This window comes from Bos indicus, chromosome 21, assembly GCF_029378745.1.
Source record: "Bos indicus isolate NIAB-ARS_2022 breed Sahiwal x Tharparkar chromosome 21, NIAB-ARS_B.indTharparkar_mat_pri_1.0, whole genome shotgun sequence".
NCBI lineage: Eukaryota > Metazoa > Chordata > Mammalia > Artiodactyla > Bovidae > Bos > Bos indicus.
This window is the reverse complement of record NC_091780.1, coordinates 43,748,353-43,774,837: the sequence shown is the minus strand read 5'-3', so window position 1 is coordinate 43,774,837 and position 26,485 is coordinate 43,748,353. Positions and strand designations below refer to the sequence as shown.

The 26,485-nt window shown below is 38.5% G+C and overlaps 1 protein-coding gene across 7 annotated transcripts in view; it reads right to left on the bottom strand.

The window, feature by feature from the left end:
• Positions 1-26,485, bottom strand: part of NPAS3 (neuronal PAS domain protein 3) — a 957,609-nt gene that overhangs the window by 684,172 nt on the left and 246,952 nt on the right. The window lies entirely within an intron of this gene.

Sequence of the window (26,485 nt, the reverse complement as noted above, 5' to 3'; positions counted from 1 at the left end):
GAACTTCAGTGCAAAAGAATATGCATGTTTTTAAAAATCTAGAATAGTATCAGCACTTAGCACAAAGAAGGTAAATCATTCTTCACCGTTTGTGAGAAAAAAAAAATCTTTTATTTTTTTGACAATGAAAATAATATAGATTCATGAATCCACTTGTATATATAGATAATAAAAAGTTGTGTTTGTATTGTTTTCTGCTTATCTTTGTATTGTAATAGAACTCCACACATTAATTCTAATTTTTTGTAATCATGTGGAATTGAAATACTTTTCCAAATAGTCATATCTAAATAGTTATTAATGTGAATGCAACATATTTCAAAATGTATAAAATGACCACATGTTACAAGATCCTGCTATATCCCAGCTGCTTTTCTACAAAGTAACTTAAACATAATACAAGTGAAAGTATATGTAGAGATTGAGTGCTGGTGGCCCATAAACTCTCATTTGTTTTTGGCTTAGAAGTATTACCATTAGGCACAATTTTCTGAGCTAAGTTATGTCAGTAGTCAATAAGGCCATTGCAATTAGTAAAAATATCCTCCCTTTTGTGTTCTAAGGTGTTTAAGTTCTGAATCTACACAACAATAATTAATTTCCATCCTACTCAATGTTCCCTCCAGGGCCCAGCTCAATGTACAGTCCAGATAACAAAAGCCACTATGGAACTTTCTGAGCAGCCAATCAAGGTGAAACGTGCTGTATCCCCAAGTGTTTAGTACACAATACATGATTTTATGAACCTCTCACCTGTAGTGTATGAACACATCCCTGAAAATTAAAGTGTGAAATTCAAACACCTTTGTCCTTAAAACAAGCACAATCTGCCAAAAATGCTCTCTTCTGTGAACTTTTGGCATCACCAGGGCAGAATGCAATATCCTTTGCATTCAGCTGCCAAAGACATGAAACTAGATCCAAAAGGAAGAAGCCAGGTAAATTGTTTAGGCCCCTGACCTAACATTCTCCTTGCCATAAAAAGATTTATTCTTTAGCTTTCCAATAAATGTAGCCAATTGGAAAGGCAATAAATTCATTATTCTACACACAGTGAGTAATTCAGACAAACAACCTCCAATGTTTAAAAACTGTTTTCTCATTTCTTTAATTTTCAAGGCCAGCATATAAAGGAATTATCTTCAATCCTTTCTGAAAAATGATCACTAATTCTTAAACACAGACTAAACCGGAAATAAAGAAAAATTATACTCATATACCTCTCTCTATCTCTATTTTTCAATCAGGTATGAGGTCTATTTTCCTTATTACTTAGAGTAAGTCTATAAAGATATGCAGGGAAGTTCAGTTGCTATTTTTCTTAAGACAATTGGGAAATAAGAACAACTCAATGGCAAAAAGTTTTATTACACTGTTAAAAAATATTTCCATATATAACATTTCCCCTTGGAAGGAAAGTTATGACCAACCTAGATAGCATATTCAAAAGCAGAGACATTACTTTGCCAACAAAGGTTCGTCCTGTCAAGGCTATGGTTTTTCCTGTGGTCATGTATGGATGTGAGAGTTGGACTGTGAAGAAGGCTGAGCGCCGAAGAATTGATGCTTTTGAACTGTGGTGTTGGAGAAGACTCTTGAGAGTCCCTTGGACTGCAAGGAGATCCAACCAGTCCATTCTGAAGGAGATCAGCCCTGGGATTTCTTTGGAAGGAATGATGCTAAAGCTGAAACTCCAGTACTTTGGCCACCTCATGTGAAGAGTTAACTCACTGGAAAAGACTCTGATGCTGGGAAGAATTGGGGGCAGGAGGAGAAAGGGATGACAGAGGATGAGACGGCTGGATGGCATCACTGACTCGATGGACGTGAGTCTGAGTGAACTCCGGGAGTTAGTGATGGACAGGGAGGCCTGGCGTGCTGCGATTCATGGGGTCGCAAAGGGTCGGACACGACTGAGCGACTGAACTGAACTGAACATTTCCCCAGAAGAGTACTGGGTCTTGAACAAAGCTGGAAGTACTACGGTGATTCATAAGTCAATTAGTCCAACATATTTATTGGTGAAACCACTATGGAAAACACTATGAAGTTCCTCAAAAACCTAAAAACAGAACTACCATATGATCTAGCAATTCAACTCCTGGGTATACATCTGAAGAAAATGACAACTCTAGTTCAAAACAATACATGCACTATAGTGTTCATAGCACAGTCAAGATATGGAATCAACCTAAGTGTTCCTCAACAGAAGAATGGACAAAAAGGGTGTGGTATATCCAGTTCAGTTGCATCTGACTCTTTACGACGCCATGGACTGCTGATGCATATATATACACACACACAATGGAATATTACTCAGCCATAAGAAAGAATGAAATTTTGCCATTTGTGCGAACATGGTTGGACCTGGAAGATATCACGGTTAATGAAATAAGTCAAACAGAGAAATACAAAAATGCACGTTATCACTTACATGTGGAATCTGAAAAAATGAAACAAACAAAGGAATTTAACAGAAACAGACTCACAGATATAGAGAACTAGTGGTTCCACCAGTAGAGGGAGGGAAGAGGCAAGAGGGAATTTGGGGTTAGGGAATTAAGAGGTGCAAACTCTCTACAAAATAGATAAGCTACAAGGATATACGGTACAGCATAGGGAATAAAGCCAATATTTTTATAATAAATTTAAATGGAAAACAATTCATAAAAATATTTGGGTCACTATGCCTTTATATCTGAAACTAATATAATAATGTAAATCATCTATATTTCAATAAAACAAATCTTTTTTTTTAACCTAGAAAAATTTTAAATTTTTCTAAAAAATCAGAGAGACAATCAGAAAAATCAGAGAGACAATCCTCCATGAGAATACTGGGTCCTAAAAATAGCGTTAAGTGCTAGGGTGACTCAAGAGTCAATTAGTCTAACGTGTATGTGCTGAGTGTCTTCTATACAATAAAACCGTAGTAGGTACCAGGGGTTGCAATGCCATGTATGTGGGAAGTTTATAATCCAGTGCAGAGACAAAAGACAATTACACAAATAAATGTGACAACAAAGCATGGGTAAGTGTCATAAGAGAGGCAGAAACCAAGCGTACAAGACAAATCTTTGTGACGTCAAATGCCAGGACTCCAATTCCCCTTAATAGTTCCTTTCTTCATTCATGTATTCATTTATTCAGTCAAAATAAAAACACTTACTACCTGGCACAATGCTAAGAAAAATGGATACAGTGAGAAACAGAAGACAGAAGTCTAGTGCTTCTGAAATCTTCCTTTCTATGGAAGAGATAGCATGAAATAATTATACAAAAAGAGAAACAATAAACGTACCAATAATAATAACTGACATTTATTCAGTGCTTACTATACATCAATGAGCTACATGTTTGACATCTATATAATCTTGATAATCCTCACAGCAACATTATAATGCAGGAAAGCACTGAATTGAAGCAGATCTGGTCCATGGCATCAGACTGCCTGGACTGGAATCCTGCCACTATCATCATCAGTTATGTGATCTTGGGCAGGAGACTTAATCTCTCTGTGCTTCAACTTCCTGACCCATAAAATGGAATTAATACCATGTTCTGCCAAATGTAAGATGCCATTGACAATAAGACACAACCTAATTTCAGAGACATTGAGGCAAAGGCATCTGAGACTCTACTAAATACGGTAACAATGTAAAGTAACAACTATCACATATGGTTGTAGTGAGGGTCAAAGAAAAATACAGAGCACCTAGAAGGGTGCCTGGCCTAAGTGTTAAGCTATTTTTGGCTATTATTATTTTATGGATACCCATTTTTAAAAGAGAAAAACAGATTCACAACAATATTAAGTGATATAACAAAAGTCCAGGTCTATTATAATTCATAACAAAAAATTAATCTAGAGTTCAAAAAGCACTATTCAGCTCAGTTCAGTCGCTCAGTCGTGTCTGACTCTTTGCGACCCCATGAATCGCAGCACGCCAGGCCTCCCTGTCCATCACCAACTCCCGGAGTTCACCCAGACTCACGTCCATCGAGTCAGTGATGCCATCCAGCCATCTCATCCTCTGTCGTCCCTTTCCCCTCCTGCCCCCAATCCCTCCCAGCATCAGAGTGTTTTCCAGTGAGTCAACTCTTCACATAAGGTGGCCAAAGTACTGGAGTTTCAGCTTTAGCATCATTCCTTCCAAAGAACACCCAGGACTGATCTCCTTCAGAATGGACTGGGTGGATCTCCTTGCAGTCCAAGGGACTCTTAAGCACACAGATATTCAAGTTACAAACTAAAGAATGAACAAGTGGAATTAACAAGATAAAGGTTGGGAGAATTCTGTTCCAGAAACAGAAGAGCATGTGTGAAAGTCATAGGCAGGAAGACCAAAGCATGGGCAAAGATGAGAAAAAAAGCCACGACAACAAGAGAACAGAAGGCAAGCTGGCAACAGCAGGGATAAGGGCTGGAGCAGCAACCACAGCAAGACCCTGCAGGGCCTTCCCTACCCTGATGAGGAAGTGTCACTTTTATCCTGACACTAGTGAGAAGTCAGGAAGGGTACTGGTGCTGGCTTTGCACTGCTTAAGATTAACTGCAGGAAGGGCTAATGCAGTTCAAGGGCTAATGTGGTAATTTAGGAATGAGAAGACGCTGGCCTCTGCTAGCGCAGGTATTCTCAACCTGAGCACAACTGCCAGTTGAAACTGGATCATTCTGTGTTTGGGGGGCTTTCCTGTGCATTACAGAATGCATAACAGCATCCCTGGTTTCTGCCCACTGGATATCAGTAGCAATCCCTATGAGAGACGAAAATGTTTCCATGTCTCCAGCTCTTGCCAAATGCCCACCTGGGACACAACTGCCCCTAGATGAGAACCACTGGACTAGAGTGATCTCCAGGGAATTTGAGAGAGGGAGGTAGACTCTGGAAATACTAAAGAAAAAAGGCAATGGAGCTTACTGATGAACTGGATATAGGATGAAGGAGAAGCAAGAAGGAAAAATACATTCCTAGCTAGGATTTCTGATTGTATAACTCAATAGGTGGTGATGCCATGCACTAAGATAGGAAACACTGGAACTGGATCCGATGTGAGTGGCAAATCATGAGTTCAGTTTCAGAGCTATGACACTGAAGTGGTCCTGATGCTGCATATACACTTTGATATTCAGATAGAATAGCAGAAAGGAAATCTGGTGAGAGAGCAAAATACTTGAGAGTCACAAAAAGAGATGACAATTGAAGGTATCCATGCAAAAAAAAGTTTCACTTAAAAAACACTTACATTCTATTGCTTCATTGCTGGAGACCAGACACCTCTACAATAAAATTATAAAAGCCCTTCAGTATTGCAAGATAATGTCTTACAAAACTATTGCAGTATTTTCAGCCAAACAAGTCTCCAAATACCCAGGCACAACCAGAGTGTACTTACACTGCAGAGAGAGAGTTAAGAGAAATATAACGGAAAAGGGCACATGGTTCACCTCAATCAAGGACACTATTTTAGAGACTTAATTTGCAAAGCAAAGTTAAAAATGAAGATCAAGAGTGACTTTTTTTGGTCTCTACTTGTCTTTTTGCAGAAATCAGGGATCGCCTAGCCCAGCATCTTGAATTATATTCTGATTGCAGCTACCTTGACTGAAGCCCCCGCATTCCTCATCAGAGCTCAGATTCACTTGATTTCTTTCCTAGTAGTGTATGATAAACATAAGAAAGTTCAATTCTTAATCACTTCAGACTTCCAGAATTTTTAAGACAGAGTCCACGACCTTGGGGATGGCTTGCTGAAAGAAAGGAAAAAAAAAAAAAAAAAAAACCAAAACCCTAGCTTAGTTCTATTCTTTAGCTCCCAAGTCTTAACCTTAACTCACATTGTGCCTCACTGCCAAAGGAACCAAGAACATCTGCGGTTCCTCAGCGGCTCTCTTCCAAAGAGTTTCCTTGGCCAGCATTATAACCCAGTCCAACGAGGCCCTTATATGAGACAGGTGTGTGCGTGCCTATGACTTCTCAAAAAAGTCTCCATTCAATCAAGAACTCACTTGGCTATCTTTGAGGCAATGTTATTTTACACAAGAATCTTTACTACTTTTTTTTTTTAAATATCTAGGGATAACGTCAGATTAAGTTCAAATGAATATAATACAAGGGGGAAATGACACCCATCCATATACACTTTGAAAGGCATGACTCCTTTTCTCATTATGTAGGTAACTTTGCCTTGCAAAAATCTGAACTTCTTGGAGTTTAAAACTACAGTCATTTTTCATCTTCTGAACATTAACACAAGTAACACAAAATAGGAGTATCTATGTGAGACCTTCATTAAAGTCACAAACAAACTGAATCTTGGGAAGAAACAGTGAGAGAGCAGTACCAACCTGGAATCAGAAAAGATTTGCTTATAAACTCTGAGGAGGGAAACAGCTCCTACCTTTATCTCTGATATTTTAGGGTGTATTCTTGTTTCCAGTTCTTCTGCTATACTAGAAGTGTTCATGATAAGAATTCTGAAAAGGCTAACAGGATAATCTTGATTGGCTACAAATTCTAAATACAACCCTTTGGGGAGAAGAATAGGTAGGGAAGGTCAACCTAGAGAGTATTTCCTTTTCATTCATTCATTCACTCACTCAAATAGTTCTTGAAAGCCAATTGTATGACAGTCACAGGCATTCAAGGATGACTGAGACATGATCAAAAATGTTACAACTCAGTAAAAGCCAATAAACAAGTCAGACTGTCTTTTGGCTTCAGATTGCCTAGGAATCATCCTTATTTTCACATCACACAGAAACCTCAAAACACAAAACTAAGATTTTCACCTTCGCTGGCCAGCTTGACTCTCCCCAGTGGTGTTTGCTCTTGTTAAATGGCACCACCCACTGTCCACATCAAAACACTGAAGCATCCTGGATTTCTTCCCATACTTCCTCAGATATCCAATCACTTAAAAATTCTCTTATTCCTAATCATCTCTATAATTGACTTCTATCCATATGGGCTACCACCTACTATAAGTCACCATCATCTTTCCTGAATCACTGTAGTAACCTCCTAACTCCTCTATTTGTGGCCCATTTCCAATCTTTGCTCATCACAATAATCAGAGAAACCTTTATCTGCTCAGGTTTCTCTTCTACTCACACTTACATGTCTTCCCACTGCTATTAGCATAAGCGCCAAACTCATCAACATGTTGCAAAGGCTTTGCATGAACAGATCCTATCTCTTCTCCAATTCCACACCCTGAATTTACACTCCAGCCATAGGAAGACTGTCAGTTCCTCTCTCCCTCAACTCCTCAGTGCCTTTCCTCCTGGAATCATTCCCATTTCCCTCTTCTCCCTTTCCTAGATAAGACCTACTCATCCTTCCAATCTCCTACCAGCAATCACTTCCTCTTAAAGTCTGAGTCAAGCATCCTTCTGAAATGCTCTGTAGCACCCTATTCTTCCCAAGTACCAATCATACTAGGTTCGAATTGCTTGTTTAAACTATGTTTCTAACTAAAGTATAAGCTTCAAGAGGGCAGGAAAAGCAGTTCAGGATACCATGAAACTACAAATAAAATAATGGTTAATTATATCTCAAATCAAGGACAGTGTCATTGGATAAGGAGTCCTTCAGACAAGTCATTAAAAGTGAGAGTTCTCAAGGATACTGGCAGTAATGAGGTGGGTGTGTTGGACAAAACTAACATCATGGGGAAAATGCTAAATCATAAAGCAGTACCAACTTACAATGCACACACACACACACACACACACACATATGTATATATAATGTGAGGAGTGGAGGAAGACTGTGAGGCTGAAGAATTCAGCAAGGGTCAGAACACAGAACTGCTTAAAGCTAATCCAAGGAATTTCACCATTGTATTTTTACAATGAGGAGTCATTAAAAGATTATAAGCAATGAAGAGAAGTGAGTTTTGTGCACTTTAGGAATACTCTGAATTCAACGCCGAGTACAATTACAAGATTACCAGGAACACGTCAGAGAGAGTAATAAGGACACTCTGCAGGTTTTGGCCAGGAGATCACATGGGTCTGAACTTGCCATAAAGAGATATGATAAGGTGGATGAAAAAGCATGTGATTTAAGTCCTCCTGGGCTTAGATGAGCTGTAGGAGAGAGCATAGAGTGAGACAGCAAAAATCCAAGGATAGATTTCTTAAGTTCATCAAAAGACACAGGAGAACTAGGGGGAAAGGGAGCCATAAAGGCAACTTAAAGGGAGGCGGTAGGATTCCCAAACAGTGGAGTTACTGAAGTCAAAGGAAGAGAGGTTTTGTGGTAGAAGGTACTTGTCCACAAAGTCAAAAGAGGGGAGTTAAAGAGCCTGTGGAATGTTGATGATAAGTGGGCAGTGCCAGAAGAATTCCCACAAAGTAGAAGGATGGGAGACAGTGGGGAACCAAGAGCCAGATTCCCATGGAGTAGCAGAAATTTAGTGGCACCCCACTCCAGTACTCTTGCCTGGAAAATCCCATGGGTGGAGGAGCCTGGCAGGCTGCAGTCCATGGGGTCGCTAAGAGACCAACACGACTGAGCGACTTCACTGTCACTTTTCACTTTCATGCATTGGAGAAGGAAATGGCAACCCACTCCAGTGTTCTTGCCTGGAGAATCCCAGGGACGGGGGAGCCTGATGGGCTGCCGTCTATGGGGTCGCACAGAGTTGGACACAACTGAAGTGACTTAGCAGCAGTAGCAGAGCATTCATTGTAGTTTTGTGAAATTTGGCTGTGAAGGAAAGAAAATATAACTAGAAATGGACATAGAGTGAAGAGAAGTTGTCTTAATGCTGGGAAGGTTTGAGCCAGCTTACATGTTAGCATGAAAGAGAAGAGGGAGAAATTATAAATGACCACTGGATGAGACCAGATCCCCATGTGGACAATTACAAACTGAATATAAAGGAAAGAGTCTGGAACCCAGAGCAGAAAAAATTTCAAAATGATTATATGCCTAACATTGTCAAATTCAAGGGTAATAAAAGTTAAATATGATAAGAATAATAAAATTATACTATAACAGTTGGGCAATGGCAACCCACTCCAGTACTCTTGCCTGGAAAATCCCATGGACAGAGGAGCCTGGTAGGCTGCAGTCCATGGGGTCGCAAACAGTCAGACATGACTGAGCGACTTCACTTTCACGCATTGAAGGAAATGGCAACCCACTCCAGTGTTCTTGCCTGGAGAATCCCAGGGATGGGGGAGCCTGGTGGGCTGCCGATATGGGGTCTCACAGAGTCAGACATGACTGAAGCGATTTAGCAGCAGCAGCAACACAACTATATGCCCACTCATTTTACTGCTACATTTTGTTTTGCTACTATCTTTAAGTTTGGTTTTCTAGGGATATTAAAATGATGTTTATTTAAACTACCTGTAAAATAAAATGTGCCATGAGATATTGCTTAATCTGATGTAGCTGAAGAAAGGGCTTGAAAAACAAAGGGAGCCGAGAGGGATTCCAGAGAAAAGTGTTGAAAATATCAAACTACTCACATATTTGTTACTGTGAAAAGACAATCAGGAAAAATATTAAATGTATTTTTAAAAACTAAAATGACAATATTTTCAGTTAGTAAATTTAAAATCTAGACCCAACATATGCAATTGCCATCTTCCAAAAAGGATCCGTGTGATTTATTCATTCAGTCGATTTTTCACTCATCCATCATTCATTGATTACTTATTGAATGCTCTGTATACATCCTTATACCTGTGGGAAGAGAGGGAGATTTCAAGAAGAAAGCTCTTATAGGTTAAATAATTTACTATATTATTGGTAGGAAAGCCATACACACACGTGGTAGCCACAGCAGAACCACAGAGAAACAAAGAGATAAATGAAGAGCACTGTAGGGTTTGTCTGAATATATGTTTAAAAGGAAAGAAATGGTTTTAGATGGGGGGAGATTTTGGAAGATTGTTCACTTGCTTTTTACATGCAATGAAAACGGGCTGACAGAAAGTAAAAGGAGAATATTGGTAAGGAGGAAGCCTGCACACAGATACGTGTAACCCCAGACAAAAGACTTTTCCTTTTTGTCATTTGAATCACTAATCACATTTTATAGTAGCCATTTAATTTTAATTTTTTCCTCGCTGACATTAAATAAAAATGTTAACAAGTTACCAATTAGACAACATAAAAGCATTATTAAGCATAACCTTCCAAACTACTCAATGTTTAAAAGATAAAATTTGAAGTTACATTAACAATTTCTTCTAATGATATTGCAGAAATATGAAATCGTGAAAGAATTTTTCTCAAATCAGAAGACAGTAATTTATATAATGGGAGGGACTTTTTGTCCCATTATCCCACTAAGTCAGATTTAGATATTCCCTTTTCCTATTTAACACCTGTTCTCCATATCTGAACCTACACAATCTGATTTTCTGCCATCACTTCCTCCATTTAGTGCCCAGTCCTTATTATGGATGAGTTCAATATTCACGTGAGTAACTAAAAATACTTCCTTCCTCTGCCTGCCCCCACCTGTTTTTTTGTTGGTTTGTTTTGTTTCCATAAATATACACAAACCATGTACTTTCATTATACACCTACACATTCATACTAATGACCTTGCAATCTTTGAGTACTCAAGTTTCAAATTTATCTAATTTGGTTCCCTGGTTGTTCAATCTGAAATCACCACCTCCCAGTGCTATTTCCCTCAATCAGGAGAAAATAAATGCCATGTGAGTCAGCTTGAAGACTAAGGCTTAACATCCAACAATCTTTTATTTGAGGAGTATTCTCACAATATCAAAGTGATGGCAAAATGAGGTACATGCAAAAACGTTCCTGTATTTCCTGACAGACCTGGTAACAAGCATATGAAACTTTCTAGCTTCAAGTCTATAGCCACATCCTTATACAATTACCTCTAACCTACCAGTTCTACTGAATTCAATAAAACATTTCACTCACCCCTCCCCTGTCCTTTACTTGAGGGTTAAAATGTGGAAGGTTATTTGCTACATTAAGAATATGTACACTCTTATAAACTGTAAGAATTAACTACAAAGATTAACTGCGTTGTTAATGGAGATAACCCAACCTCCAGGTAAAACAGTTCTCTCCCTTTTCTCAACAAAACTGACACCTGTCAGTCATAGTCAATGACTCAGACTTCAGCCTCGTCTGAGAGGACCATATTTTTAAACCAAGTTTGCACAAGAGATTTTAAGATGCCAAAACCATCAAGAATTCTCTCTCTTACTCTCTCTCACTCCAATCTTGTATTAGAAAGTATTCTCCACAAATATCAAACCCACCAGATGGCCTCTGTTCTATTTATGTGTTCTAATTTCTCTGACCATCTCTCAAAATCCCCTGCTTTGACTTTTCTTTTAGCTCCCATCTTCATTCCAGACAAATTTCCATCAAACATTCAGCCACTTTCCCCTCTTATTACTTTTCTCCCTTTCCTTTAATCTGGCTCCCAACTTCTGCCTACTTAAGACTGACAGTTAAGGTAACCAGGACATGACAAGGAATCAAATCTAAGAAAACATACCTTCTACTCATTTTTCTCTCTTCTCTCCCCACCTCTGTGAGAAGCACCGTGTGCCTCAGGATACTGTGTGCTGGGGCATCACTGCAGAAACTACTGTCCACGTGTCTGCTTCAGGCGCTCACTGTCCCACGTAGCTGATGCTCATCATGCTCTTCCCTGACATCTAGAACTATATTAAACATCGTTGTGCTCAGACACTCAGTCGGGTCTGACTCTTTCTGACCCCATGGACTGTAGCCCACCAGGCTCCTCTGTCCATGGGATTTTTCAGGCAAGAATACTGGAGTGGGTTGCCATTTCCTCCTCCAGGGGATCTTCCCGATCCAAGGATCAAACTCGCACCTCTTATATATCCTGCCTTGGCAGGCAGATTCTTTCCTCAAAGTGTTCCCTTATCATCTTAACTGCTTTTTTTCCTCCTCTTTCTCTAGTCCCCTCTGAGTGATTCACTGCAGTTTATTCTAGGTTAGCAGCAGCAGTCCACAAACCATATCCAGCAGGGCATAGAGACCAGGATGGAAACCCAAGAGATCAGACTGAGAGTGACTGCACTAGAGCTGCAGCATCAGGGGCTCCTGTAGAGCTGCTGCTGCTGCTGCTAAGTCACTTCAGTCGTGTCCGACTCTGTGTAACCCCATAGACGGCAGCCCACCAGGCTCCCCTGTCCCTGGGATTCTCCAGGCAAGAACACTGGAGTGGGTTGCCATTTCCTTCTCCAATGCATGAAAGTAAAAAGTCAAAGTGAACTAGCTCAGTCGTGTCAGACTCTTCGCGACCCCATGGACTGCAGCCTACCAGGCTCCTCCGCCCATGGGATTTTCCAGGCAAGAGTACTGGAGTGGGGTGCCATTGCCTTCTCCAATTCTGCTACTCAAAAAGATAAGACTTACTGTGCATTGGGAAAATGGTGGCTTCATGCCAATATAATACCTAATACAGGTATATTTCATAAAAGTACTTGAGTTTATTTATTGAAATGCTTCATTTATTAAAGATGAATACCCTCACACCTCTCAACTACACAAAATAAATTTCCAAAGAATACTTCATCTTTCCTCTTTCCAAAGACATCACTACTCTGGAACATCAGAGTAGCGACATCTCTGGAATGATGGAACAAACAGTGCCATCATTACTGGAAATGTAGGAGGGTAGAAAACTCTAGATAGACTCATCAGTTTAATAAAATATTGCTATATTTCCATACCAGTTTTTAACTAATCTCATCTCTGCCTCCACCTAGTGTAACATCTTAGAAGGGCCTAGGACACTCCTCCTGTGGCCCATGTTGTGATAAGTCCAGTGTCCAGGCTAGTCTGTTGTTAAACCTTTGAACATCACTCATGGATGGAAATAATCCATTTTTCAATCAGAAGGCAATACATTTTTGAAATCCTTGCCTATTTTTCCACTTCCTATATCTCATCTATTATCTTCCAAGTCTGCTGTTTTATTTTGACGTTGTTCATGTAAAGGACAGTTCTTCTAGGAAGTTTTCTTAATTAACTTTAGCTGTCTTCCACCAACCAACACAAATTCAGGCCCAAACTGGTCCCATTAACATACTCTTTTAAAGCTCAAATTTGATTCTACACATTTACTACTTGATATTTTGATTTCATCCTTCCCTACTCTATTTCCTTTGGGGACCAAAGATGTCACCCAAAACCTGCATATGGTCAGCATAGAAGTGATACGTGTAAAGAGAAAGAAAAAAAGAATAAAGAATAGGATTTGATGCAAGTCTTTTATCTTAGACACCAACTGATTTTTTTTTTAAAGAATTTAAAATTTTATTATTGCTGTAACAAATTGCCACAGACTTAGTGACTTAAAAAAAATTTTTTTTAATGAAAATCAGTCTGTTCCATATCTTTTACTTGACCCTGTATCCTATAAAGACCACCACTTCAGCAAACAGGAAACTCAGCACTTCCAAGCGCCAGTGCTCAACACAGAGGGGTGCATTCACAAGGATGGTGAAGCAAGAAAAGGCTTCTTCAGGCTTATTAACTTTGCCAGTTTTCAGTACTCATAATATGACTATTCTTAATATAGTAAAAGGGTTTCCCTGATGGCTCAGATGGTAAAGCGTCTGCTTGCAGTGCGGGAGACCCGGGTTCGATCCCTGGGTTGGGAAGATCCCCTGGAGAAGGAAATGGCAACCCACTCCAGTATTATTCCCTGGAAAATTCCATGGACAGAGGAGCCTGGTAGGCTACAGTCCATGGGGTTGTAAAGAGTCAGACACAACTGAGTGACTTCACTTCACTTCAATATAGTATAAAAGCAATCACATCCAATGCCCTATTATTAAAGGCTGTCAACATCCCTTCCCAGGAGACAAGTGTCTTTCCATCTAGGAAGGGTCTGCTCTTCAACCAGATGTGTTTCTATTTGGAGATCAACAAGGGAGAAGCTGTACTAGTTATGGCAGTGAAATGGAGCCTGATGATCAGTGGCATGGCGGATGTCACAGTCCAACTGCCCCCATACTCTACTCTGGAATAACTGGTCAGTGACATGAAAACATTAAAATGTATATAATTTTCCAGTGAAAACAAAAATGTAATATATTCAGGTATATAGATGAAGCTTTTTTTTTTTTTCTATGTCACTTGGCTCATGGAATCTTAGTTCCCTGACCAGAGATCAAGCCCGGGTCCCATAAGTGAAAACACCGAGTACTAACCGTGGGACCATGAGGGAATTCCCTCTATGAAGCATCTTCATGAACCTCCTCAGATCTGCCAGTTGGAAATGGTAACAAAGTTGATTACAGAACAGGAACTTTCCCAAGTGAAGAAAAGCAACTGTTAGAGTTGGGGTAGACTGTATTGAAATAGGCACTTGAAATATTTGCAAGTAACACAAACTTATTTTATTATCTCTTTTCAATACTGAGAATTTCCTAAGAGCCAGCCATTGAAGAGTGTGCACAGGTTACACTGTTAAACAAAATCCATTCTCTGCCCTCAAAGAACTTATGTCTTAAAGGGATGGCTAGTAACTTCCCCTTGTGGCTCAGCTGGTAAAGAATCCACCTGCAATGTGGGAAACTCCAGTTTGACTCCTGGGTGGGGAAGATCCCCTGGAGAAGGGAAAGGCTACCCACTCTAGTATTCTGGCCTGGAGAATCCTATGGACTGTACAGTTCATGGAGTCACAAAGAGTCAGACACAACTGAACGACTTTTACTTGAGTAAACAGAAAACTGCAAATCAGGGTGATACTGCCACAAAGGGATAAGAACAGGGTGCCATGGAAGGCCTTAGGAGTCAGTGACTAACGAAGGCTTAGAAAACCTAGGAAGACTTCTTAATGGAAACATGACCAAAGAGATTTTAAATGCATTATCCAGGTAAAGAGGCTGGGGGTGAGGGAAGTGAATTCATGATATATTGTATGATAATATTTTAAAATATTAAAAATAAGATTCATTCAATGAAAAGCAGTGTCAGTCTCACTATTCAAGATAGGGTATGCAGCTATTTCTGATGTGGAGAGAAAAATAGAATGCCATTTTAAAAATCACATTCAAATATACCCCAGGGCTAACATCTTCCTGGGATTCATGCACAATTATTTATTTGTTGCTTGGCAGAGTATCTTATCACTAGCCAACACACCTGTTATGCCACAACATTTACACAGAAAAATCACGTTGTTTTACTGAGAAATCTTGCTGTCCTTTAAAATGCCTAAGATGTTTAGAAATGATAAAGACTGATTCATGAGCATTTAGATTATAAAGATTTTATTCATGCCATTCTTGAATTTCTTGTAATATTTTTCCATCAATTCATCCACTCATCTATAGCATCTGAATATAGCACAATAATTACTCTAGTCCTGTGAATTTCTGCTGCATTCAGTTATTACTGTGTTTGAAGAGTTCTGAACTAGGGTAAATGAAGACATGCAAGCAAACCCATCATAAGGTATTCTTTGGTTACAGACACTACTATTCTTTCTTTGCATTGTTGAAACAGATTCATGTCTCAGGTTAGACATTATAAAGTTAGGAGTCAGGAGTCAAGGACTAAAAACAGGAGTTAAAAACCCTGGCTTTACCATTTACTAGCTCCAAGCTTCTATGTCCACATTGTGAAGTAAGGACACTAATAGTTACTACTTTTTAAAACAATGTATAAAGTGTTTAATCCATCATCTGACACTCCAACATCACAGATGAAACTGTTTTTGTATTACTTAAATACAAAGGCCAGTTATAAAAATGTAAGTAAACATTTGTTTGGATTCACTCAGATAAGTAAGACTCAGAAGTCCTGTCATTTCTCTGACAATGTTTTGTTGAAGCATGCATTCAAGAAAATCCAGTCTGGCAATCAATAAAATTCACATAACCAGTCCTCAACAAAATACTAGCCAGTCAAGTCCAAAGTGTATCAAAATGACTATGCCCAATGTGAGCTCCAGATTCAACTCAATCTCTATAAAAATTCTAACAGCCTCTTGTGGAGAAATGGAAAAGCCAATCCCAACATTCACTGGAATGTCAAAGAATCCCAAATGATCAAAATAGTAGTTGGAAGACTCACACTTCCTGGTTTCAAAAAGACTCACACTTCCTGGTTTACAATAAAGCACAGACATCAAAAGAGTGAGGTACTTGCATGAGGATAGACATTTGGACCAATGGAATAGAACTGAGATTTCAGAAATAAACCCATTCATCTCTGGCCAGCTGATTCTAGATAAGGGTGACAGGTCTACTTGATGGGGAAAGAACAGTGTTTTCAACAAATGGTTCTAGAACAACCAAATAAAAAAGAAAGAAGTTGGGCCCTACTATCATACCACATGTAAGAATGAACTCAAAATGGATCAACAACCCAAATACAATAACTAAGATTATCAAACTGTCCAAAGAAAACAAAAGAAATTATTTATGACCTTCAATTTGGCATCATTCTTAAATATGACACTAAAAGAATGAAAAACAAAAGAAAAATTAGAAAAACTAGACTTCAAAACCAAAAACTTTCAAAAACTATAGGACATTATCAAAAAATCATAATAGTTAAAAGAAAACCTAGAGAAAGGAAGAAAATATTTATAAATCATTTATCTGTTAAGAGTTTAATATGCAGACTACATAAAGAACTAAACAAAAAGACAACCCAGTTTAAAAGGCGGCAAAGAACTTGAATAGACATTTCTATGAAAACAGATATAAATAGTCCATAAGCCCATGAAAAGATGCTCACAATCATTAGTCATTAGGGAAATGTAAATTCAAACCATAATGAGATATCATTTCACACACACTGGATGGCTATAATCAAAACAAAAACAAAACATGGAAAATAACAAGTTCTGGTGAGGATACAGAGAAATTGGAAGCCTAATACTTTCAGGTGGGAATGTAAAATGGTACATCTGCTATGGAAATCAGTTTGGCAGTTCCTCAAATACTTAAATGCAAGATTGCCACATGACCCAGCTATACTACTCCAAGGTGTATACTCAAAAGAATTAAAAACAGGACTGAAACAGATACTTGTACACCAATGTACAATGTTCACTGCAGCATTATTCACAATAGAGAAAAGTTGGAAATAATCCAGTGTCCATCAACACCATAAATAACACACAATATGTGGACTATACATACAGTGGAATGTTATCAGCCATAAAAAAAAACAATGTTTAGATACATGCTACAACCCCTGTAGCTCAGCTGGTAAAGAATCTGCCTGCAGTTCAGGAAACCCGGGTTCAATCCCTGGGTTGGGAAGATCTCCTGGAGAAGGAAATGGCAACCCACTCCAGTATCCTTGCCTGGAAAATCTCGTGGACAGAGAAGCCTGGTGGGCTGCAGTCCATGGGGTCGCAAAGAGTTGGGCACAACTAAGCGACTAATAATATACATCTACCAAGAAAACATACTGAGTAAAATAGGCCAGACACAAAAGATATTATATGATTCTACTGTATAAAATACCCAGAATAGACAAATTCATAGAGACAGAATATAGAGTTTACCAGGGAATAAAAAGTGGGGTGGCAGTGGTGGGAAATTACTGTTGAACGGGTACAGAATTTCTGGGGTCAGGACAAAATTTTGGAAGTACATAGTGCTGATGGTTGCACAGCACTGTAAATTTAACTAAAGCCACTGAATAGTGTACATAAATGGTTTAAATGGTCATTTTTACATTATGTGTGTGTGTGTGTGTGTGTGTGTGTGTGTGTATATACACACACATATAATCATACCACAATTTTAAATAAAAAATTTATACAGCTAAAATGTGCTATTGTTTGACATTTACAACGTAGGTACCGTTTGTCTTCACTAAGCATGTATAAATCACAATTATGTTGGTAAGTTTCTAGATAAATAAGACCTTTTATCTATTCCCTCTAAAAATAGAACAGATATGTAATAAAATTAAGTGAATGAACAAATAGCAAATTCATAAATAAATGAACACATGATGATAAGAACTTTGTAAGTATTATCTCCTAGTAATTATACTAACCTTTGATTTTGTTGCTCTTCTAAAACCATATTCCAATAATGCTGCTTCAGCATTATCAAATAATTTGTTTTTAAATTTATTTTAGAGATCGAGTAGATCAAAGATGATAGTGTTAGTTGTTCAGCCATGTCTGACTCCTTGTGACCCCATGAACTGTAGCCTGCCAGGCTCCTCTGTCAATGGAATTCTTAAAACTAGAATACTGGAGTGGGTTGCCAATCCCTTCTCCAGGGTATCTTTCTGAACCAGGGATCAAACCTGGGTCTCCCGCATTGTAGGCAGTCTTTATCATCTGAGCCACCAGGGAAGCCCAGATCAAGGATAACACTCCACAAATACTAGGATACTTTAACTTGATTTGTTGCTGATTACTTTTTTAAGATAATACTCTGCTGAATATGATGCCATCCCATTGGGATATTGCACATAAGATCTCAATAAGCCCAAGGCAATACCTTATGAATTAAATTCCATTTTTCTCACTCAACTTTTCAATAAAAATGAATATACTAGCATGTATTGCCACTTATTAAAACACAAAACACCTTCGTAGAGAAGCAGATTTATCACTATGCCAAAAAGTTAATTGCTTGTTACATTGTTAACAACTATGAATAAAAAACTATTTAAACATCTCTTCCATTTTATTTTGCTTCCCATTGAAACAAGTAGACATGCTTCCTAAAGGAAAGAAATCTTTGAATGGTCAAATTTCAGTTTCAACTTGGTCAGTATGTCAAAAAAATAAAGAATAGTTTTTGTACAAACAGGTTTTTAATGAGATTATTTTCAGAAATGAAAAAAACAGGCTATGTAAGTTCTAAAATTTTAGGCAATATGTATCTCATCTGATGGCAACCCTTCAAATTCTGGAAAAGCACAGGAAGAACTTTTTAGAAATGTATTTTGGGCATAATCTGATAACATACAAGAATTCTGCCTTTACTATCTACATTTTAAATTATGTAAATCAATATGTGTCAAACACATCAGATCAATTATGGTTTTTTCTATGGATTCTTAGATATAAACATTTTGTATAACTATCAGAGGAAAACTTCAATAATTTAAGACATACCTACATCATTAAAGTATCAGCAACGACAGAATTCTTTTCCCCAAATGTTTCTTCTTGTTTCCTTTTCCACATCAATCTACATATAAGTGACATGAAATGACCTGTGAAGTAACCAACTTTCCCTCACGGGTGCTTAGCATCTGTGGCCATTACAGTCCATATGCTTCTCTTGCATCTCCTCTCCATGGACACTCCTGACACACAACTTCAAATCCTACCATCCCTGCTAGCTCTTCACCTGAGCTGTCTCTAAGGTCCTCTATTGCCACTCTATCCTGATTATTCTTTCTTCCTTCCCCTCTCTTCTCCAAAATATTTAATCATTTCTGTATCTCACTTGCAGAACCTCCATTCAGCCTCTGATTTACCTGTAAAGACATTCCATGGAGATCAACAGACTCCTGGACTAGGTGACCGACAAACAAATCGATGGGGACCCGAAACAGGATGGTGATTGTGCATGTCAGGACATTAGTAGAAACAGAACTAACCAAATCCACAGGGAAAAATAAGAGATGACAGACAAGAACATTTACGTCTCTTTCTCTAGATCCCTGGGTATTACCTTGTATAAGTGTTGTTAAATAAATGAATGAATACATGCATGTATGATCTATGGTACCATTTTCAAAATCATTGCAGGAATAAATTACTTGGCATACATGCAAATCACTTTAGATGGAGTAATCACCAGGATAACCATACCAGGGCTCTTTCACCTGTGAGACAAGGACATTTTTAAGTTCTACATTAGGATCCTATGCAAGTACAACAGTAGTTCGTTAATTCTTTTGGTTAGGAGCATACTGAAGCATAATGTACAGAATAAGACAAGTTGATGGCTTGTAATAGCACCTGTACCTACAACTCCTAGGAGTTGTAACCTCTTAAAAAGAGTGTGACACAGTATTAATATTTTTACAATAAACTATGTCTGAAAAAATATAAAAACCACTTAAGTCTCCCCTTGCCTAGGCATTTGTTCAGAATCTTAAAATATTAGGAAAGCCCAACAAAATTTTCCTGATCACCAGAGGATTCTGCAGGTAATTTCTATATATTCATCAAATAACATTTCCCAATGTTAGCAATGCTCTGCAATCATGTTTTATTACAATTAATTTATCAAGAAACATTTCCTGTTAATAATTGCCTTAATATAATCTTATACACACTTCTGAACATATTGCTGCTACAGTTTCTGAAAGGAAGATAACAACACCTGACTTTAATAATCAAAAAGGCACAAAAGGTACAAATTGATCAGAGAATAAAAGCACATTCAAAGTGTAAGAAGTCAATGCTTTCCTAGAATTCTTCATAGTTAAACATACACTGTAATTATTTCCCTACATTCAGTATGACACTGCTGCTGCTGCTAAGTCGCTTCAGTCATGTCCGGCTCTGTGCGACCCCACGGATGGCAGCCCACCAGGCTCCTCTGTCCCTGGGATTCTCCAGGCAAGAACACTGGAATGGGTTGCCATTTCCTTCTCCAATGCATGAAAGTGAAAAGTGAAAGTGAAGTCGCTCAGTCGTGTCTGACTCTCAGCGACCCCATGGACTGCAGCCCACCAGGCTCCTCCATCCATGGGATTTTCCAGGCAAGAGTACTGGAGTGGGGTGCCATTGCCTTCTCTGCAGTATGACACTATTGGATGCTAAATATTCACTCTTGGAACAAATCTGAATCTGGAACTATTCATCTTTTTTTCAAATAGCTGACATATTGCATAAATAGAAAGTTTGTGTAGTTTTTTAAAAAATAAACAATATACCATGTGAACTTTGATTTATTATGTAATTTATCTCTTTCTGTCTCTCTCTGCTATACATAATTCAGATCCACATGAAATAACATCTATACCATTAATATCTTCCAGCTCTTTTTGGCTGTAAGGCTATGATCATTTTTAAATGTTTCAAATGTATGCCATTTATCATTAATATTATAGTGGCATCATTGCTATTTAAACTATAATATCTGGGAGTTCATAACTTGGCATATAAAACTTGCTAGATGATGATGAAACTTATCTTGCTATAACCCAGTCTGGGGAAAATTGTTCAAGAGAAAAAATAAAATGCAACCTAGTAATTTCCAAGTCCAAATATATCTGAAATATTTTTAAATCCTTTCATATACATGTGAAATTATTAAGAATACTACAATATCATCAGGCTAATTTCTTTTCCTCCATTTTTTAAAATCCAGTTTATAGAAAAATCAAAACAAGCAATTTTAAAAACATTAAAGCTTCCCAAGTTTTAAAAAAATATTTTTCTATCTGGAAAATATACTTTTATATGACATGATTAATAACAAATCCTTTTTAAAAAATTAAATAGTTACATATGACCCAAACTATTACCCAAGGCCTATAAGGCAAATAGTCTCTGCTAACAAAATTATTTGTAGGTTTACTTAAGTAGATAACTTTTTGCGATAACATGAAATCCATTTCACAAATCTGTTCTAGACGCATCTAAATTTTTGGATAAGCCCTTGGAAATTGAATGAATGAATGAAAATAAATCAATAGTTTTTAAATGTCCATTCATTGATTTTCATTCATTCAATTTCTAAGGGCTTATCCAAAAATTTTTAAAATGTATCCAGAATACTAATAGCACAGGAAACTCTACTTAATGCACTGTGGTGACCTGAATGGGAAGGAAGTCCAAAAGGGAGAAGATATATGTATACACATATGGCTGATCAATTTTGCTGTACAGTAGAAACTAACACATTGTAAAGCAACTATACGCCAATAAAAAGTAATTTAAAAAATTAGTTTTTGTAATTTCCACTATATACCAAGTGTTAAGTCAGAATGGGAATACAGAAATGAAAAGACTTACACCCTCAAGTAAGTCTCAGTACACGAGTGAGCTTTTATCTTTTAAACTAATTTATATAATCATAATTTTAGAATTATCATAAATGTGCATTTTCTTCCAAAGATTCAACAAAGCTCATCTTTCCAACAACAATGTAACACTCCTAGAAACTGTACTGCATTTTTTTGTTTTAATAATGTGAAAAAAATGCCCAAACCACAGAACTATAAGACATGTTAGAAGTTATGTCTTGTGCTACCCTTCACTGATGTGAAGTCTTCCAAATAGGTGCTGTGACCTCTCCAGAATCATGTATCTACAGGGTGAGAAAACAGACTGAATCTCAGGTCTGACTTCAATTCAATGTTCTTTTCTCAATGTCAAATTGCTATCATACAAAGACTTGTGACTGTTCATTTGCATAGCATAGATGCAAAGCAGCACTCAGAGATCCTAGCAGCGTTCTGTATTCATAGCCCACAAATGTCTCACTTGCCCCCTCCATTTTAGATTCCTGTGATTAATCACTTAATAAAATTGTAACAAAAATGGAAAACATAGGAAAATGTTTAATAAATACTGTATACTTTATTCACTCCCTGAATTTGAACCAGAGTTGTTTATATCAATGCAAAAATATAAGCATTAAAAACAAATGTTGAGCTACTTAATTACAGATCTCTGAACAAAATGACTGCCCTCAAATCAGAGTGAAAAAAATTTTAAGTGTGTTATTCAGTTACATTGAAACAGTTAAAATCTAAAGTCATCAAATATTTCCATTATGGTTCTCTTGACACTCCACCAGAGGGCTACAAAACTCCCAAAATGCTCTCTTACAAAGTTTTTAACTTTTTAATTGTATGTTAAGTATTCCTTTTCTGAAAACATGATTTTGGAAATACATAAATATTCTTTAGGAGAAAGGTCTTCTATTACAACGTAGCTTCAATCAGAGTGCAATGGGAAAAACCCAATTTTTACTTTATTAAAATTGGGACTGCCTAGGAGTTCCAAGATTATCAGTAGGAATTCATGCTTGAGAGGAAGCAGGAGGAAAGCAAAGGTAAACAGTGAGAAGGAAAAAGGAAAATGCGGTGTGGAATCAGTGAAGGAAGGAGCTGAGACACAGAAGGGACCCAGAGAGGCAAATGCAATCTGCGTGTCCTGTTGCGCCAGCTGGGTCCCACCAGGGAACTCCAGGCCAACCACACAGACAGGACAGAGAAAGAGGGGATGGCAGCTGGAGGTCTACGCCGTAAGGTGGCATGATTTTTAGTGTGATTCCTATTTACTCTTCAGGGCTCCAACTTGGAAATGATTCCAAGTAAGCTCAAAGTCCTTCTTAAAAATTGTAAAATACTTCCCCTCTCTGGCGAGACTCATGTCTTTGTAAGAATGCACTTCTCAGAGTTTTGGTTGAGTTGTTTCATCTGAGAGTTCCCAGGCCACTTGTCTGGCATCTTGTTTTCCTTGTGGCCTGACCTACCCCTCAAGGCAAAGACCAGTCCTATTAACCTTTGAACACCCTTTAGGCTTTACACTATGTCTTGCATATAGCAACTGGTCTCTAAAATATACTAAAGAGAGCTGACATTGTCTCAAGATTTCTGGTATCTGAGTTCATCCCAACTTTAATGACTATATTTACGGGCAAATGGGTCCCAAATGAGCACATGGTCCAAGTTGAGTCTCTGTAAGCAATCGTGGGCTCCTCCATGGCTGTGCTCTCCTAAGTGTGCTCAGAGAGTCCAGTGAGCAATCCATGAGAAGAGAAAATATGTAAAGAAAAGAATACTAAACAGAAAAACAAGCCACAGAAATTAGGCAAGATGATCATGGCCCTCCAGCCCTCCTCTGGGAGAGGTAGGAGCCACTAAGGCTGAATGTGAAGCTTGGGTAAGACAACCACACTCCCGGGATGTGGCATCCTCCCAGAGCTGTTTCACTTACTTTTAAGCAAAGATTTTCACAATCACAAAGCATGTTATCCTCTGTACATGCATAGCACAGGCACTGTCTTAGACTTCCCATATTCAAGTATAACCCTGGTTTTGACATGGGAGCAACCTAAATGTCCCTCAAGAGAGGAATGGATAAAGAAGATGTGGTACATATATACAATAGAATACTATTAGGGTATAACAAAGGAATGAAACTGAGTCATTTGTAGTGATGTGGATGAACACAGAGTGTCATACAGAGTGAAGTCAAAAGAGAAAATCAAGTATCATGTATTAGTGTGTCCATATACAGGGAATCTAGAAAAGCAGTACAGATGAATCGTTTGCAGGGCAGGAACAGAGACACAGACATAGAGAGCAGACGTGTGGACACAGTGGGGATGGAGAAAGTGGGATGAACGGAGCGCGTGGCACTGACACATATATACCACCACGTGTTAAACAGATAGCTAGCGGAAAGCTGCTGTATCGCAGGGAGTTCAGTCAGTGCTGTGCGAGGACCTAGGGGCTGGGATGGAAGAGGCTTGTGGGGAGACAGGCTCAAGAGGGAGGGGATACATGTATGCATATAGTTGATTCACATTGTTGTACAGCAGAAACAAATACAACATTGTAAAGCAATTACACCCAATTAAAAATAATCTGAAAAAAAAGAATAACCCTGGCTAGAAGTTGGGCTTTACTTCTAAATGTAGCAGTTAGGTATTCCCTCATATAACCATGTGGCAAACTGTTTTGTCTAACTCTTCTTCTTAATGTCACACTGCTCACAAATGTGTGTGTATGTGTGTCAAGTTGCTTCAGTCATGTCCAACTCTGCTCACAAGTATGCACGCAAAAGTGGACAAGTTCAGGACCGAAGACCCTAATCTGTATGTAAATATATAAATCTATTTTCAGAAAAATAGCATCATACTCAATAGATATATTTTATAGGCCAGAGATTTTATATTTCAACAGTACCAATGCATGTTCAATAAGATTTGGTTTTTTTATAGGCTGGCTTTTAAATTTAGCTTTATAATGTGTGGCTGTATTATATGTTCATTCCTGTTTCCATTTCTCATTTATTGGTTCTTAACTTGCCTTGAATGCTTTGGGAAGATGCTTTGGGAGCCCTCTGTCCCGAAATTCAAACACCCCAAGACACATTTTCCTACAGCTGGAAAGAGTGCACAGGACATCCAAAGTCAGTTATGGCCCCTCTGCTAACAATGGCTGCAGCACAGCAAACTGTGTTCTCTTCTGTGCTCAATCAACAACCCCCTGAATATCGATTTTGGTTGTGAAACTGCCAGGGTTCCACTGCCTGTGCAGACAACAAGCACTGCAAATTCTACTCCTCTAAGAGGTTCAGGGGACCATATTATGAAATGTTCCCTGTATGAAAATAGCACTTGGGAACCATGCAAAATTAAAATGATTTAAACTATTACAACATCTTACTCAAATTATGCTAAAAGGAAATCCAGGAGCAGTACGGGGAAGTTTGGTGAGAAAAGAGGATTGCCTTTAAATCTCCACTTAGTGATATGCTAAGCGAAATGAAAAGCATTCACTTTAACCTTAGTTAACCTTTTCCCCCTAAGCTCAATTTCCATATTCTTCAAATGTCTTAAAATTAGTGAAATGATTTCATTTATATTTTCTCCACCCCACATTTATAAGTGAGGCAGAATCAAATGTGTACCATCTCATCACATTTGCCATTTGATGGAAGCCAGCACCGTAATTCAACATCAGAAGAGAACAGAAATGAAGGCAGTATGTCTATCAAAGGGGCCTTATATTAAATGTAAATTTCTTTACTCTTTCAGATAAAAGGGCAAATTATTTAATTCACTTCAATTCAACAAGCATTTATGGAACACTGAAAGCCATCGGGCTAGGATATGGAGGGAGAAGAACAGAAGATTCGCTGAGGGCGCCGCCTTCTCTCCAAGAGCCCACCTTGGCGGAAGGAGACAGGTGTACATAGTGAGCTCAAGGAGGGTGCCATGCAGGTTGTAACTGAGGGACACACACGGGGCAAAGACGCTCACGTCTACGAAGGAATCAGAACGCTTCACACATGAAGCACACTTGAGCTGGTCCTTGAAGGAGGCAATTTCTCTAGTGCTGAGGGTAGCAAGGGAGAAGAGGCTCATACAAATAGGACCGGCCACACGATTTGTACAAAGAACCCAGTGCAAAATGAAAACGTGGAGCCCTTTGATTAATCATCGTTAAGAATTTGAAGGGAATGACAGCAGAGGATTAAACCCAGTGCGGGGCCTTCTCTGATTCACAGGTCGCAGGTCTGGCCTATGAAGCAGGCCCTGCAGACAGGCAGCACCGTAGCCAAGGCCGCAGTGGTGGAGACACAGGAGGCCTGGTTGGGAGATGGCTGACAGTCCTACTGAAATAGGCACCCAGGACGGCAGCCACCAAACATGTGATGTAACTAAAGACTGGACGGTTCTTCCACAAACAAAACCAAGGCGCTCTCCCCATGCCTGGGGATGCAGGAAACCGGGTCCTTAGAGGATGTAGACAGAACGCAGGAATCAAACAAACCTATCCCAGCACAGGGGCTTCCCTGG